Here is a 17,273-nt window from a genome sequence, read left to right as displayed (position 1 = left end):
TCCTGTCTGTCAATCCATTCCTTGTAACCCTGTAAAATCAATTTATACAGGTCAGAAATTCAGAACAGATAATTCTCGTTTCTGGGGAATAATTGTTTCTCTCGTTTCCCAAAGCTGCAAATCCCAGTCCCACACGCGTTCCCCTTTCCCACACATTCACCACAATGGTTTCAAGGTCATTAATACTGAGTGGAGCTTTGAATTCCAGATTATCCCTTCTATTTAAGTTCTACCCTCTGCATTAACAAATCCATCAGTGTGAGTGCAGGATAGAAATTGCCCCCATTCTCTCCTCCTGCTCCAGGATCAATAAAGTGAGTTAAAGATAATTTCTCCTGAACAAATCCATCAGTGTGGGTGCAGGATAGAAATCCTCCCCACTCTCTCCTCCTGCTCCAGGATCAGTAAAGTGAGTTAAAGTTAATTTCTCCTGAACAAATCCATTGCTGCATTTCCTTCCGGAAGCCACATTTGTCCACTGGGGCCCGGGAGAAAGCGGCAGCTGCCGTTGTGTTGGGTGTTGAGGCGGTGCCGCTAGTTTGTTATTGGGGGTGTTGAGGCCTCCACTGGGTGTTTGTGAAGCCTCCCCTCCCACCCACTGCCCCTAACGCTGCCTCCGCTTATCCGCCTCCTTCCCGCCTGAAGATGAGACAAACAAACGTCTGTCCCTGGACATGAGCTGCACTGCGAATGCTCCAATCACATTGCCTGGGGAGTGATTGACGGCAGCTCCGGACCAATAGGAAGAAGGGGCGGGTCTGGAGTTTCGAGCGGAGAGGCTGGTCCTCCAGCCAATGAATGAATTAGGGGCGGGTGGAACTGAAGCATGCGCAGTGCGGGTAATGGCGATGGAGAGTAGCCTTTATCTTGGATCCATAGAGGATAAAAGGAATATTTTGGAACGCAGGGAGCAATAGATCTGGCTGGTGGGTGGAGAAGTTTTCTAAACATGTTGTGCAAGCCCATACCCAGAAAAATCACTTCCCACTTCTCCCGTTTAACGGAGCGGGGCCGAGAGGGTCCAGTGATCGGTTCGGGATAATGACCGCCATCTTTACTCGGGACAATGAGCAGTAGAGCGCATGTGCAGCCGCCATGTTTGTAGGGGGCAACATTTTCAATGACAGGGAGAAGCTTGTTCCACATTGCTCAGAATGGAGGCAACCTGGCCAGCAAACTGCATTACCCTTTGGCTTGAGTACTTAACCTCCCATTACCCCGGTTTGCACAGACCTAGATACCTATCATCAGTGTAGCAACAGAGAAGTAAAGAAACCAAAACAAATCCTGATCCCTGGATCCCACTAACTCAGTGTAAGTCTGACCTCATGTGCGGCTCTGTTCAGTTACATGAAGACCCATGTCGGAAACTCACAACCAGTAGGGGCGGCACGGTGGTGCAGTGGTTAGCACTGCTGCCTATGGTGCTAAGGACCTGGGTTTGATGCCGGCCCCGGGTCACTGCCTGTGTGGAGTTTGCACACTCTGCCCGTGTCTGCATGTCTCCATGTCGCCCCTAATTCATTGATTGGTTGAAGGACCAGCCGCTTCCGCTCGGTCCTCCACCTCACCATCTGCACCATTTTTTTCCTCCACTCCCAGTTTTCTCCCTCCCTCTCCTCTGCCTGGGTTCAGTTCTCCAGCTCCTGTCTGCAGACTGAGAATAAAATCTCATCCCCACAACCCAAAGATGTGCAGGTTAGGTGGATTGGCCATGCTAAATTGCCTCTTAATTGGAAAAAAATAATTGGGTACTCAAAATTTATTTTTAAAAAGAAAATCTTTTCCAACAGACAGAACAGACAAACATTTCTTCTTCCGCATTCACAGACTAATGATATTCAGGTCCTGATGAATGGAGTGACTCTTAAATCTTGATGTGAAGTTTGATTTGAGTTTCCATCTGTAAATCCTCCCTTTGTAATATCCTGTAAAAGAAGTTTATAAAAGTCATCACCAGGGGCAGGCACAGTGGCTCAGTCGTTAGCCGAGGATCTGGGTTTGATCCCGGATCTGGGTTTGATCCCGGCCCCGGGTCACTGTCCGTATGGAGTTTGCACATTCTTCCCGTGTCTGTGGGTCTGATCCCCAAAATCCAAAAATATGTACTGGGTACATGAATTGGCCACGCTAAAATTACACCATAATTGGGGGAAAAAATGAATTGGGTACTGTACATTTATTTTTAATCAAAAAAAGCAAAAAGCCATTACTGTCTGTCCAGGAGAGAAATTCTGAACAGACAATTTTTGTTTCTCTGGAATATTTTTCCCTCTCTTGTTCCCCAAAAGCTGTAAATCCCCGTCCCACACACTCTCCCTCCTCCCTGGGCTGAAATCCAAACCCATCTCACCATTTCTTTCCTCCACTCCCAGTTTTCTCCCTCCCTCTCCTCTGCGTGGGTTCAGTTTTCCAGCTCCTGTCTGCAGACTGACAATAAAATCAATGGGTCTTATTGGGGGTTTGGGGTTTCCAGCGGGTGTTTGCGAATCCTCCCCACCCACCTGCCAGAGTTTCCTTCCTTCCCAGAGATCAGAGTCCTTGTTGATGTTTGAGCCCAAACTGGGACAACGTTAAATTGCACAGTGGTTAGCACTGTTGCTACACAGCGCCAGGCTCCCAGGTTCGATTCGCAGCTTGAGTCACTATCTGTGTGGAGTCTGCACGTTCTAAATAGGGTGGTCAATAGGAATTGAAACTAGAGATTGGGGGGGAAGGGAAAGTCAGGGAACCAAGAGGTGAAGTAATCAGCGGAGAGCGTAGCTGCTTAGGAATACAAAAATGCACGAAAAGACAAAACTCAGGAGAGGTTACGACAGTCCCAATCCCACAAAATATGACACAGTGTATGGAAAGGCTCAGTAAACCAAGGTCCACCACACTAAGAAAACAAAAAGGGACGGTCAATAGAGAATTAAAGGTGTTATATTAAAATGCGCGCAGTGTACGGAACAAGGTAGATGAGCTTGTGGCCCAGATTGTGACTGGCAGGTATGATGTGGTAGGCATCACAGAGACGTGGTTGCAGGGGGTTCAGGACTGGCATTTAAACATCCAGGGATTCACAACCTATCGAAAAGACAGAGAGGTGGGCAGAGGGGGAGGGGTTGCCTTGATAATTAGGAATGAAATTAAATCAATAGCACTAAACGACATAGGGTCAGATGATGTGGAGTCTGTGTGGGTAGAGTTGAGGAACCACAAAGGCAAAAAAACCATAATGGGAGTTATGTACAGGCCTCCTAACAGTGGTCAGGACCGGGGGCACAAAATGCACCACAAATTAGAAAGTGCATGTCAGAAAGGCAAGGTCACAGTGATCATGGGGGACTTCAATATGCAGGTGGACTGGGTAAATAATGCTGCCAGTGGACCCAAGGAAAGGGAATTCATTGAATGTTGACAGGAGGGCTTTTTGGAACAGCTTGTGATGGAGCCCACGAGGGAACAGGCCATTCTGGACTTAGTGTTATGTAATGAGCCAGACTTGATTAAAGATCTTAAAGTAAGGGAACACTTAGGAGGCAGTGATCATAATATGGTAGAATTCAATCTCCAATTTGAAAGAAAGAAGGTACAATCAGATGTAAAGGTGTTACAGTTAAATAAAGGTAACTACAGGGTCATGAGGGAGGAACTGACGAAAATCGACTGGGAGCAGAGCCTAGTGGGAAAGACAGTAGAACAGCAATGGCAGGAGTTTCTGGGAGTAATTGAGGACACAGTACAGAGGTTCATCCCAAAGAAAAGAAAGGTTATCAAAGGGGGGATTAGGCAGCCATGGCTGACAAAGGAGGTTAGGGGATGCATCAAAGCAAAAGAGAAAGCCTATAATGTGGCAAAGAGTAGTGGGAAGTCAGAAGATTGGGAAGTCTACAAAAACAAACAGAGGATAACAAAGAGAGAAATAAGGAAACAGAGGATGAAATATGAAGGTAGGCTAGCCAGTAACATTAGGAATGATAATAAAAGTTTCTTTAAATACATTAAAAACAAACGGGAGGCAAAAGTAGACATTGGGCCGCTCCAAAATGACGCTGGTAATCTAGTGATGGGAGACAAGGAAATAGCTGAGGAACTAAATAAATACTTTGCGTCAGTCTTCACAGTAGAAGACATGAGTAATATCCCAACAATTCCGGAGAGTCAGGGGGCAGAGTTGAATATGGTAGCCATCACAAAGGAGAAAGTGCTAGAGAAACTAAGAGGTCTAAAAATTGATAAATCTCCGGGATCAGATGGGCTACATCCTAGAGTTCTAAAGGAGATAGCTGAAGAAATAGCGGAGGCGTTAGTTATGATCTTTCAAATGTCACTGGAGTCAGGGAAAGTCCCAGAGGATTGGAAAATCACTGTTGTAACCCCCCTGTTCAAGAAGGGAACAAGGAAAAAGATGGAAAATTATAGGCCAATTAGCCTAACCTCGGTTGTTGGCAAGATTCTAGAATCCATTGTTAAGGATGAGATTTCTAAATTCTTGGAAGTGCAGGGTCGGATTAGGACAAGTCAGCATGGATTTAGTAAGGGGAGATTGTGCCTGACAAACCTGTTAGAGTTCTTTGAAGAGATAACATATAGGTTAGACCAAGGCGAGCCAATGGATGTTATCTATCTTGACTTCCAAAAGGCCTTTGATAAGGTGCCTCACGGGAGACTGCTGAGTAAAATAAGGGCCCATGGTATTCGAGGCAAGGTACTAACGTGGATTGACGATTGGCTGTCAGGCAGAAGGTAGAGAGTTGGGATAAAAGGTTCTTTTTTGGAATGGCAACCGGTGACGAGTGGTGTCCCGCAGTGTTCAGTGTTGGGGCCACAGCTGTTCTCTTTATATATTAACGATCTAGATGATGGGACTGGGGACATTCTGGCTAAGTTTGCCAATGATACAAAGATAGGTGGAGGGGCAGGTAGTATGGAGGAGGTGGGGAGGCTGCAGAAAGATTTAGACAGTTTAGGAGAGTGGTCCACGAAATGGCTGATGAAATTCAACGTGGGCAAGTGCGAGGTCTTGCACTTTGGAAAAAAGAATAGAGGCATGGACTTTTTTCTAAACGGTGACTACATTTATAATGCTGAAGTGCAAAGGGACTTGGGAAGTCCAGGATTCTCTAAAGGTAAACTTGCAGGTTGAGTCCGTAATTAAGAAAGCAAATGCAATGTTGTCATTTATCTCAAGAGGCTTGGAATATAAAAGCAGGGATGTACTTCTGAAGCTTTATAAAGCATTAGTTAGGCCCCATTTAGAATACTGTGAGCAATTTTGGGCCCCATACCTCAGGAAGGACATACTGGCACTGGATCAGGTCCAGGGGAGATTCACACGGATGATCCCAGGACTGGTAGGCATAACATACGATGAACGTCTGAGGATCCTGGGCTTATATTCATTGGAGTTTAGGAGGTTGAGGGGAATCTAATAGAAACTTACAAGATAATGAATGGCTTAGATAGGGTGGACGTAGGGAAGTTGTTTCCATTAGCAGGGGAGACTAGGACCCGGGGGCACAGCCTTAGAATAAAAGGGAGTCACTTTAGAACAGAGATGAGGAGAAATTTCTTCAGCCAGAGAGTAGTGGGTCTGTGGAATTCATTGCCACAGAGGGTGGTGGAGGCCGTGACGTTGAGTGTCTTTCAGACAGAAGTTGATAAATTCTTGATTTCTTGAGGAATTCAGGGCTATGGAGAGAGAGCGGGTAAATGGAGTTGAAATCAGCCATGATCAGCCATGGTGGAGTGGACTCGATGGGCCGAATGGCCTTACTTCCGCTCCTATATCTTATGGTCTCCCCGTGTCTGTGTAGGTTTCCTTCAGGTGCTTCGGTTTCCTCCCACAAGTCCCAAAAGTCATGCATGTTCGGCGAATTGGACATTCTGAAATCTCCCTCTGTGTTACCCGAACAGGTGCCGGAATGTGGCGATTCGGGGCTTTTCACAGTAACTTGATTGCAGTGTTAATGTGAGCCTACTTGTGACAATAAAGATTATTTCTTATTATAATTGGGGTTGGGGGGGAAAATTTCATGCAGATTTGCAGCTCCACAAAGTGTTTCCAACTCTTCCCACCCATCTCCTTCACAGGTTGACGCATTTATTTGTCTGACTAAAAGGATGGTCATTGATGGCATGGTGGTGCAGTGGTTAACACTGCTGTCTCACGGCGCCGAGGACCGGGTTCGATCACAGCCCCGGGTCATTATTCGTGGGGAGTTTGCACATTCTCCCCGTGTTTGCGTGTGTCTCACCCCCACAACCCTAAGATGTGCAGGGCAGTTGGATTGGCCACGCTAAATTGCCCCTTGGAAAAAAATAAGTGTTTTTTCTAAATTTATTTGAAAAAAGGATGGTCTCTTTCCTAATGTTTACAATTAGAGGGGTGGGTTCCCAAGGAGATGGCTGACATTTCAGTGGACATTACATTAATAATGGACAGAGATATGTCTAGTGCTGTTACATGGTACAGATTAGATGTATTATTTATGGTTCTGTAATAAAGTTTTATTATTTCTCGTCTTATAATATAAGACTATAGCTACGTTATAGATTTCCAGTCATTTCTTCCCTCAGAGGGTTGTTAGTCTTTGGATTTCTCTTCCACGGGGACCAGTTGTATCTGGGGGTCATTGAATATATTGAAGCAGAAGTTTGACAAATAATTTACTGACAATGGAGTTAAGGGTTATGGGGAACAGGTAGAAAAATAAAGAGAAAGCTGAGATGAGGAGGGATTTCTTCACTCGAGGATGTGGTGAAGCTTTGGAATTCTCTACCCCACAGGAATGTGGAGCCTCAGTCATCTGGTATGTTCAAGACAAATATTGATAGGTTTCTAGATATTGAAGATATCGAGGGATATGGGGATCGTGTGGGAAATGGTGTTGAGGTAGATCGGCCAAGGATCTCATTGAATGGTCGAGCAGACTTGGTGGGCCAAATGGCCTACTCTTGACCCTATTATAATCTGTGTCCTCGTCAAGAAGCAGTGAGCTGAGCTTGGATCTGTCAATCAACATGAATCAGCACCTTCAGAATTGGGAGGGTGAATATTAGATACAGCAGAGTGAGAATGGAGTGAGATTGTGTGGGATGGAGATTTACAGCTTTTTGAGAACGAGAGAGGAAATAATGTTCCATGGGAACTAGAACTGTCTGCTCTGAATTTCTATCCAGTACTAACAATGATGACTTTTGTAAATTGTATTTAAAGGATATTGGAAGAGGAGGAATTATAGACAGAAATTTCAAACATCACGTTGCGATGTGACAAACTCACTCGATTCCTTCTGATCTGAATATCATCGGGCTCTGAATATCATCGGCGAGAAGAAAAATCTGCATGAAATTTCCCCCCCCCAACCCCAATTATAATAAACATCTGTGGGCATCAAAAGATTTTACACGTGAGTGTGACTGGAAAAGCGCCGGGACCCACACAACACACACCCGAGTGAGAGTGTTCCAGTGAATTGACCGTGGAAACATCAGTGTGACTGGAAAAGCACCGAGACCCACACAACACACACCCGAGTGAGAGTGTTCCAGTGAATTGACCGTGGAAACATCAGTGTGACTGGAAAAGCACCGAGACCCACACAACACACACCCGAGTGTGAGAGTTCCAGTGAACTGACTGTGGAAAGAGCTTTAACCAGATACACAGCCTGAAAAAACATCACATCATTCAGAGTGAGGAGCGACAGCGCACATGTGTGTGTAGACAAGGCTTCCACTGATTGTCTAATATGGAGAGACATGAGGAGACCCAAAATGTGGAGAAACTATGGAAATGTGGGGACTGTGGGAAGGGATACAGAGTCCCATCTAAGCTGGAGATTCACCGACGCAGTCACACTGGGGAGAAGCCGTTCACCTGCTGTTGGTGTGGGAAAGGATTCACTCAGTTACCTCACCTGCAGTTACACCAGCGAGTTCACACTGGGGAGAGGCCATTCACCTGCTCCCATTGTGGGAAGGGATTCACTCAGTTATCTCAGCTGCAGTCACACCAGCGAGTTCACACTGGGGAGAAGCCATTCACCTGCTCCCATTGTGGGAAGGGATTCAGTGATTTGTTCACCCTGCAGAGACATGAGCGAGTTCACACTGGTGAGAGGCCGTTCATGAGCTCCCAGTGTGGGAAGGGATTTACTCAGTTATCTCACCTGCAATCACACCAGCGAGTTCACACTGGGGAAAAGCCATTCATCTGCTCTCAGTGTGGGCAGAGATTCCGTGCTTTATCCACCCTGCAGAAACATCAGCGAGTTCACACTGGGGAGAGGCCGTTCACCTGCTCTCCGTGTGGGAAGGGATTTATTGATTCATCCAGCCTACGGAAACATCAGCGAATTCACACGGGGGAGAAGCCATTCACCTGCTCCTTCTGTGGGAAGGGATTCACACAGTTATCCAGTCTGCAGACACATCAGCGAGTTCACACTGGGGAGAGGCCATTCACCTGCTCTCAGTGTGAGAAGGGATTACATAGAAAATAGGAGCAGGATGAGACCATTTGGCACTTTGCACCTGCTCCACCATTCATTATGATCATGGCTTATCCTCCAACTCAGTAGCCTAATCCCGCTTTGCCCTCCATATCCTTTGACCCCCTTCGCCCTCAGAGCTACATCTAACTGCTTCGTGAAAACATACAATGTATTGGCCTCAACTATTTCCTGTGGTAAAAAAATTCCACAGGTTCACCACTCTGGTTGAAGAAATTTCTCCTCATCTCTGTCCTAAATGGTCTACACCGTATCCTCAGACTGCGACCTGTTTCTGTACACTCCCACCTTCTGGAAAATCTTTCCTGCATCTACCCTGTCGAGTCCTGTTAGAATATTATAGGTTTCTGTGAGACCCCCCATTCTTCTGAACTCCAGCGACTACAATCCTAACTGATTCAATCTCTCATACGTCAGTCCCACCTTCCCAGGAATCAGTCTGGTAAACCTGCTCTGCACTCCCTCGAGAGCAAGAACATCCTTCCTCGGATAAGGAGACCAAAACTACACACAATATTCCAGGTATGGCCTCGTCAAGGACCTGTAAAATTGCAGCAAGATATTCCTGCTCCTGTACTGAATCCGCTCGCAATGAAGGCTAGCATACCATTTGCCTTCTTTACCGCCCGCTGTAGCTGCATGCTTACCTTCACTGACTGGTGTACGAGGATACCCAGGTCTCGTTGCATAGTCCCCTCTCCTAATCTATGGCTGTTCAGATAATAGTCTGCCTTTTCATTTTTTCTCACAAAGTGGATAACCTCGCATTTCTACAAATTATACTGCATCTGCCATTCATTTGCCCACTCACTCAACTTGTCCAAATCATACTGAAGGATAGATAGATAGAACATACAGTGCAGAAGGAGGCCATTCGGCCCATCGAGTCTGCGTCGACCCACTTAAGCCCTCAATTCCACCCTATCCCCGTAACCCAATAACCCCCTCTAACCTTTTTGGTCACTAAGGGCAATTTATCATGGCCACACCACCAAACCTGCACGTCTTTGGACTGTGTGAGGAAACCGGAGCACCCGGAGGAAACCCACGCAGACACGTGCAGAATGTGCCGACTCCGCACAGATAGTGACCCAGCAGGAAATCGAACCTGGGACCTGGCGCTGTGAAGCCACAGTGCTAGCTACTTGTGCTACCGTGCTGCCCTTGCATTCTCTCATTGGATCTCTGCATTCTCCTCACAGCTCACCCACCCACGCAACTTGGTGTCATCTGCAAATTTGGAGATATTGCATTTTGTTCCCTCATCTAAATTGTTAATATATAGGGTGGCACAATGGTTAGCACTGCTGCCTCACTGTGCTGAGGACCAGGGTTCAATCTGTGCCACTGTCCGTATGGAGACAAGTTTTCCCGTGTCTGCACGGGTCTCACCCCCATAATCCAATGATATGCAGGGTAAGTGAATTGGCCACGCTAAATTGCCCCTTAATCGGAAAAAAAGAATTGGGTACTTTAAATTTAAAAAACATCATAAATCTATCTTCTAAATATCTTGGGTCCGAGCACCAATCCCTGCGGTACCCGACTAATCACTGCCTGCTAATTTGAAAAAGACCCATTAATTCCGACTCTTTTTTTCCTGTCTGCCAACCAGTTTTCTATCCATCTCAATACACTACCCCTAATCTCATGTCCTTTAATTTTACACACTAATCTTTTATGCGGGACGTTGTCAAAAGCCACCTGAAAGTCCAAACATACCACATCCACTGGCTCTCCCTTATTAACTCTATCAGTTACACCCTCAAAGAATTCCAGTAGATTTGTCAAGCATGATTTCCCCTTCATAAATCCATGCTGACTCTGTCCGATCCTGCCACTGGTTTCTAAGTGCTTTGCTATAAAATCTTTGATAATGGATTCTAGAATTATTCCCACTGCTGATGTCAGGCTTCCTGGTCTATAATTCCGTTTTCTCTCGATCTCCCCTTTTAAATAGTGGAGTTACAGAAGGCACCCTCCAATCTGCAGGAACTGCTTCAGAGTCTATAGAATCCTGGAAGATGACCACCAATACCCCCACTATTTCTGGAGCCACTTCTTTCAGTATTTTGAGTTGCAGATTATCAATCCCTGGGGATTTATCAGCCTTCAATCCCATCAATTTCCCCAGCACCATTTCTCTCCTAATATTGATCTCTTTCAGTTCCTCCCTCTCACTAAATCCTGTGTTCCCCAACATTTCTGGTATCTGCTTTGTGAAGAAAGAAGCAAATTATGTATTTCCTTGCTCACCCATTTCTTTGTCCCCTATTATACAATCAGCCTAATTTCCTGTTTTGTGCCATTCCCAACATCACCACTGCAGTTTGGGGTCTGTATACGATGCCCACTAACTATTTTGCCCCTTGGTGTTTCTCAGCTCTACCCATACAGATTCCACATTGTCAGAGCTAATATCCTTCCTCACTACTGTATTAATTTCCTCTTTAACCAGCACTGCCACTCCACTGCCTTTTCCTTTCTGTCTGTCCTGCCTAAACACTGAATATATTCAGTTCCCATCCCTGGTCATCCTGCAGCCGTGTCTCCATAATCCCGATTATCTCACTCCCGTTTACGTCTGTTTGCACAATTCACTCGGTTATGCCATCTGCAGTCACACCAGGGAGTTCACACTGGGGAGAGGCCATCACCTGCCCTCGATGTGCGAAGGGACTTTATTAATTTATTGCACTCTCTGAGACACCAACATGTTCACAACTGATTACAGGGATTGGATTCTGCTGTTATTGTTTCTATTCTCAATTACATCCAGGACTGCATTTTGTTCATTCTGTTGGCCAATGGGGATGGTCAGGGGATTTCTTTCTGCTGGACTGGGCGGTCTCACGACTTCTCACGACGGTCTCATGGCTTGGGTCACTGTCTGTGCAGAGCCTGCACATCCTCCCCATGTGTGCGTGCGTTTCCTCCGGGTGCTCCGGTTTCCTCCCACAGTCCAAAGATGTGCAGGTTAGGTGGATTGGCCATGAAAAATTGCCCTTAGTGTCCAAAATTGCCCTTAGTGTTGGGTGGGGTTACTGGGGATAGGGTGGAGGTGTTGACCTTGTGTAGGGTGCTCTTTCCAAGAGTCGGTGCAGACTCGATGGGCCGAATGGCCTCCTTCTGCACTGTAAATTCTATGTCTATGTCTAGTTCTCCCCCAGTGGGCTGAATCTCTCTGAGCCTTCTCGCGAATATCTGGTTTCACATTTCACAAGGATCAAAGAGTGAAAGGGTCTTTGGAGGTTAAAAGATGTTTTATTACCATTTCTGTTTGGAAACTCCCAAAATCATGCCACATTGCCATGAAGATGGGCTATCTGGTTACATGGTTCTTTTCTTTAATTTATCTTGGTCCTTCTCACAGAAGAAAACTATCAGCTTATGAGGGGCAAGTTATCTGGGGTGCACTGGGAAACTACATAAAATAGTATGGTGGGAGACTGGCAATCATTAATATTGAAGGAATTATTACAGATTTACACGGGGATTGGTTAGCTCATTTGGCTGGTTTGTGCTGAGTGACACCTACAGCACAGGTTAAATTCCCATACCGGTTGAGGTGGTCTGTGTCAGTGTTTATGCTCCACATGATCCTCCACCCACCCCTTTACATCTCTCCATCAGCATCTCATTCTATTCTTTATCCCTCTTGTATGTAACTAGCTTTATGGTCAATGTATTCATGCTGTTTACCTCAACCACTCGCTGTGGGAGTGAGTTCCACATTCTCACCACTCGCTCGGTAAAGAGGTTTCTACTGAAATTCCTATTGGATTATTGAATCCATTCATAATCTTAAAGACTTCCATCAGGTCACCCATCAGTCTTCTATTTTCCAGAAGAAAGCAGCCCCAGCCTTTCCTGAGTGTTAAATGCTCTCAGTTCTGTATATTATGAATCTTTGTTGCACCTGATCCAGCGCCTCTATTTCCTTTTTCTAAATGGAGATCACCAATGTTGACAGAGCTCCCAGTGTAGTCCAACCCTGTTTCTAAACAAGTTGAACATTTCCTCTGGACTTTTCAATTCTATCCGTCTACAATGAAACCCTATATATGGGTCCCACACTTTAGGAAAGATGTGAAGTTCTTAGAGAGGGTGTAGAGGACATTTGCGACAATTGCACCAGAGATGAGGGACTCCAGTTAGTTGGAGTGTCTGAAGCAGCTGAATTTCTCTCCTGAGATCACAGCATCTGGAGGGTGGGGAATGGGGCCATTCAGCCCTTTGGGACCGTGTTGGCTCCCTGTGGAGGAAGCCAGTCTGTCCATTGCCCCGTTCTATCCCCGAATCCCTGTGGGTTTATTTCTCTCAGTGCCTGTCTAATTTCCTGTTGAAATCATTCCATCATCTCTGCATCACCTACCCTCATAGGCAGTAGCTTCCAAGTCGTTACCACTCGCTTTCCATGTACACAAGGCTCCTGGAGCACAGAGGAGTCTATTTGGCCCATTTGTTTCATGCTAGCATTGCACCACGACCCATTTAATCCCACAGTTTGACTATTGTTTTTTTCAGAATGCACCAAATTCCTTTTTGGATGTTACAGTCCAATGAGATTCTAGCACCATTGAGAGACAGTGCATTCCAAATCACAACAACTCGCTGTGTTTTACAACAAATAATTGTGGATATGATATATCTGGAGTTTCACAGAGTATTCAAAATGGTATCAATGATGTGGTTATTACACAAAATTAAGACTCAATCTTTATCAATGATTTTGGTGAGGACACTGAGTGTAATGTATCCTAGTTTGAAGACAATTAGTACAAATGTACTTTTCTATAAAACTTCTCATGACCACTGGACCTCCGAAAGTGTTTTAAAGCCAATGGAGTACTTTTGAAACATATTCACTGTTGTAATGTAGGAAGCTGTAAGTACGCATGTGGAATCACATTTAGTTTAAAAATTGTTTTTTTCATAGTGTATTCACTGTTATTCGTAACAAGGTCAATGAAGCCCCTTTATACCTCAAACATGTGGCGTCCTGCAGCCATTTCACCTTCTGTACCTTTTCGAGATTAACTATGTATTGATTTCATAGTAAAAACAATAAATAAATTAATGATTATTCAGTAGTGAACATTGATTATCATTAGTGAATTGGTGTATTGGGTAATTATGTTGTAAAGACTAGATCTTTATTTTAAAAAATAACACGATCAACCAAAATGTTTCCAGAAACTGCAGAGTTATCAGAATTTGTTTGAAAAAATAAATTCCTTATAATTTTGAGAAGTTACAAGACATCATATTCTGCCAAGACTATGTGGGCTAGGCAGTGGTGTAATGGTATTGTTACTGGGCGAGTAATCCAGAGACCCAGGTTAATACTTTGGGGATCAGGGATCGAATCTGCCTGTGAATGAAATTGAATAAAAGTCTCAAATTGAAAGTCTCATGTTTGTTGGAAAAACCTGTCTGGGTCACAAATTCCTTTAGGAGATCTTCTCTCCATACGTGGCCTGACCTACACGTGACTCCAGATCCACAGCAATGTTGTGGTTGATTTGTAACTGCCCTCTGAAATAGCCTCACAAGACACGCAGTTCAAGGGCAATTGGAATGAGCAGTAAATGCTGGCCCAGCCAGTGACGCCCACCTCCCGTGAATGAATAATTTTTAAGGCTGCTCATTGTTCAATCTGAAGATGAGTAAGAAACTATCTCTTTGATTGGATTTGATTTATTGTCATGTGTACCGAGGTACAGTGAAAAGTATTGTTCTGCGTACAGTCCAGACAGATCGTTCCATACATGAAAAAACAAAGTGCGGAGCTTAGCAGTTTGCTCAGTTTACAAAATCACCATCCAAAACCTATCTAGACAGCTCATATAGACAGACACGAATGATACTGTAACTGAATTAGAGGAAATGACAGAGATTTAACTGAACCACCTTTTTGAAAGATTCGGCCTTAATGATGGAGAAACAGGAAAAGCCACTCAGGGGGATGAGGAAATCCAGGCTCAGTGCGGATTTGCTGTCAGCCCTCCTTTCTTATACATGAACGGGATTTAGGCTGCAGAATGTTTCACACCAAAACACAGAGGGGTCAAATATAAGCAACACACAATTCTCAATTCACTTCCATTTAACTATATTTCACTTTATTTAAAAGCTGACTTGTCAATCTCAACAAAGCACCATGGGATTTCTTTTACCCAGTGAAACGCTTTCTTTTGTTGGTCAGTCATGTTTGTAATTCAATGGTGTACATTTCAGAGTTATTCAGGGTGAAGACTCGAGATCTAAATGCTAAAGTTCAATATAAGTTCTCTATCTTATGGTGTTACAAGTTGAGACATCTGTTTTAAAGGAACAGCTGTCTTTTTGTAATAAGTGACCCGGCCTCTCAGCCGAACCATTGAAAACTGCAGCAAGACTGTGCAGTTGAACGTTGCACAGGGCCATTGGGTACTGTGCTGCCAGCTGTTTCTGTAGTGTAGCAGTCATCACATTCGCCTAACGTGCAAAAGGTGCCTGGTTCAAACTGGCAGAAGCATTAAATGCTTCTCATTTATTTAAAAAAAAATTTTTTTTTGGGGGGGGGGCAATTTAGCGTGGCCAATCCACCTAACTTGCACATCTTTGGGTTGTGGGGGGGTGAAACCCATGCAGACACAGGGAGAATGTGCAAACTCCACATGGACAGGGACCCAGGGCCGGGATTCGAACCCAGGTCCTCAGCACCATAGACTGCAATGCTAACCACTGTGCAACGTGATGCCCTAAATGCTTCCCATTTATGATGTGGCGATGCCGGTGTTGGACTGGAGTGGGCACGGTAAGAAGTCTTACAACACCAGGTTAAGGTCCAACAGGTTTGTTTCAAACACTTGCTTTTGGAGTGCAGCTCCTTCCACAGGTGAATGAAGATGTGGGTTCCACAAACACATATATAGAAATATTCAATGATGCGAGATGGAACTTTGAATGCGCGTCTTTGCAGGTAATTAGGTCTTTACAGGTCCAGATGGTGCGACTAGAGAGAGGGATAATCACAGATTAACGAGGTGTGAATTGTCTCAAACCAGGACAGTTGGTAGGATTTTGTAAGCCCAGGCCAGATGGTGGTGGTGGGCGGGGAGGGGGTGGGGTGTGAATGTAATACAACATGAATTCAAGGTCCCGGTTGAGGCTGTAGTCATGTGTGCGAAACTTGGCTATCAGTTTCTGCTCAACGATTCTGCGCTGCCATGCGGCCTGAAGGCTGCCTTGGAGAACGCTTGCCCGAAGATCAGAGGCTGAATGCCCTTGGCTGCTGAAGTGTTCCCCAACTGGAAGGGAACATTCCTGTCTGGTGATTATCGCGCGATGGTTTAGGTCAGTGGGCTAGTCAGCTGGTTTATGATGCAGAACAAGGCCAGCAGCACGGGTTCAATTCCTGTACCAGCTTACCCAAACAGGCGCCAGAATGTGGCGACTAGGGATTTTCACAGTAACTTCATACAGCGTCTGCATGGTCTCGCCAATGTACCACGCCTCGGGACATCCTTTCCTGCAACGTATGAGGTAGACAACGATGGCTGAGTCGCACGAGTATGTACCGCGTACCTGGTGGGTGGTGTTCCCGCGGGTAATGGTGGTACCCATGTTGATGATCTGGCATGTCTTGCAGAGGTTGCCATCGCAGGGTTGTGTGGTGTCATGGTCGCTGTTCTCCTGAAGGCTGGGTAGTTTGCTGGATAGCTGGGTAGTTTGCTGCAAACAATGGTCTGTTTGAGGTTGCGCGGTTGATTGAAAGCAAGTAGTGGGGGTGTGGGGATGGCCTTGGCATGATGTTCGTCTTCATTGATGACGTGTTGAAGACTGTGAAGATGATGTCATAATATTTCTGCTCCAGAGAATTCATCAGGCAAATGAGGCTCCGGGAGTTCTTCCACAGACCCCAGGAGGTCTACAGTGACCCAATGAGACCACCAATGAGTTGAGTGAGTGAGCCGGAACAGCAGACCGAGGGATCTGTGGGACTAGAAGATCCAGTCAGCAGGAAGGACTGGAAGACCCCACCCATTAAAACAATCCATCAGCTGATTCTGCTCCTCTCCCTTCCATCAAACCACTCAGTAAAACTGCCTCAAAAGTCCTTTCTTGCCCAAATTCTGAACTCACATCTTTCCCGTCTTATTCCTGCTATCTCCCATCATGCTCTCTCAGAGCTCATCTTGTCCCTGATACTTACCCTTTGCTTCTTTGGCTCGATTCTCATAAACTGTTGAACATCTGTAATAACCTGCCTGCTGACCATTGCCTGGGGACTAATGACAATCCCACAATCCTGTGGGAGTATGAGCTTCCCCAATGAGGGGGGCGGAGAAACCATTAGTAAACTCCATGTATAAATAAAGCTGGCCAGTTTGGAACCAGCAGGAAGCAGTGTGCAGCAAGGGAAGTTGCTGCTGCTGTTATATGTATATATGTTATTGTAAATAAATGTTATCACTTTGTATCCTTAAAACTCGTGCTGGATTCTTCGTGGCCCTCACAAAACTGGCGACGAGGGTTAAAGTGAATAGCTATCTACACTGTTGAAGCCACCTCCCTGGATTTTTGTTGGATACAGGTTGGAAGTTGTTTTCTAGTATACCATGTCTCTGTACAGACGTTTGGATGTTTTTGATGCTGCGCTGGAAAGCTGGAACCAGTACGCACAACGGATGCGTTGCTATTTCCGGGCAAACAATATCACCGAAAACGAGTGCCAGGTGGTCATATTGCTCACCGCCTGTGGCCCACATATGTTTGGGGTGCTTA

The 17,273-nt window shown here is 45.4% G+C and overlaps 1 long non-coding RNA gene across 1 annotated transcript; it reads left to right on the top strand.

Annotated features, from left to right (window-relative positions):
- Window positions 1-836: 836 nt before the first annotated feature.
- LOC140418693 (uncharacterized) lies at window positions 837-13,587 on the top strand. Its single transcript, XR_011945241.1, has 2 exons — window positions 837-926; window positions 7,205-13,587. It is a non-coding gene; the product is annotated as an uncharacterized lncRNA (long non-coding RNA).
- Window positions 13,588-17,273: the final 3,686 nt, after the last annotated feature.

The sequence above is a fragment of the Scyliorhinus torazame genome, chromosome 5, assembly GCF_047496885.1.
Source record: "Scyliorhinus torazame isolate Kashiwa2021f chromosome 5, sScyTor2.1, whole genome shotgun sequence".
Classification (NCBI taxonomy): Eukaryota; Metazoa; Chordata; class Chondrichthyes; order Carcharhiniformes; family Scyliorhinidae; genus Scyliorhinus; species Scyliorhinus torazame.
Note: the sequence above shows the minus strand (reverse complement) of the source record. Positions and strands in the feature narration are given on the sequence as shown.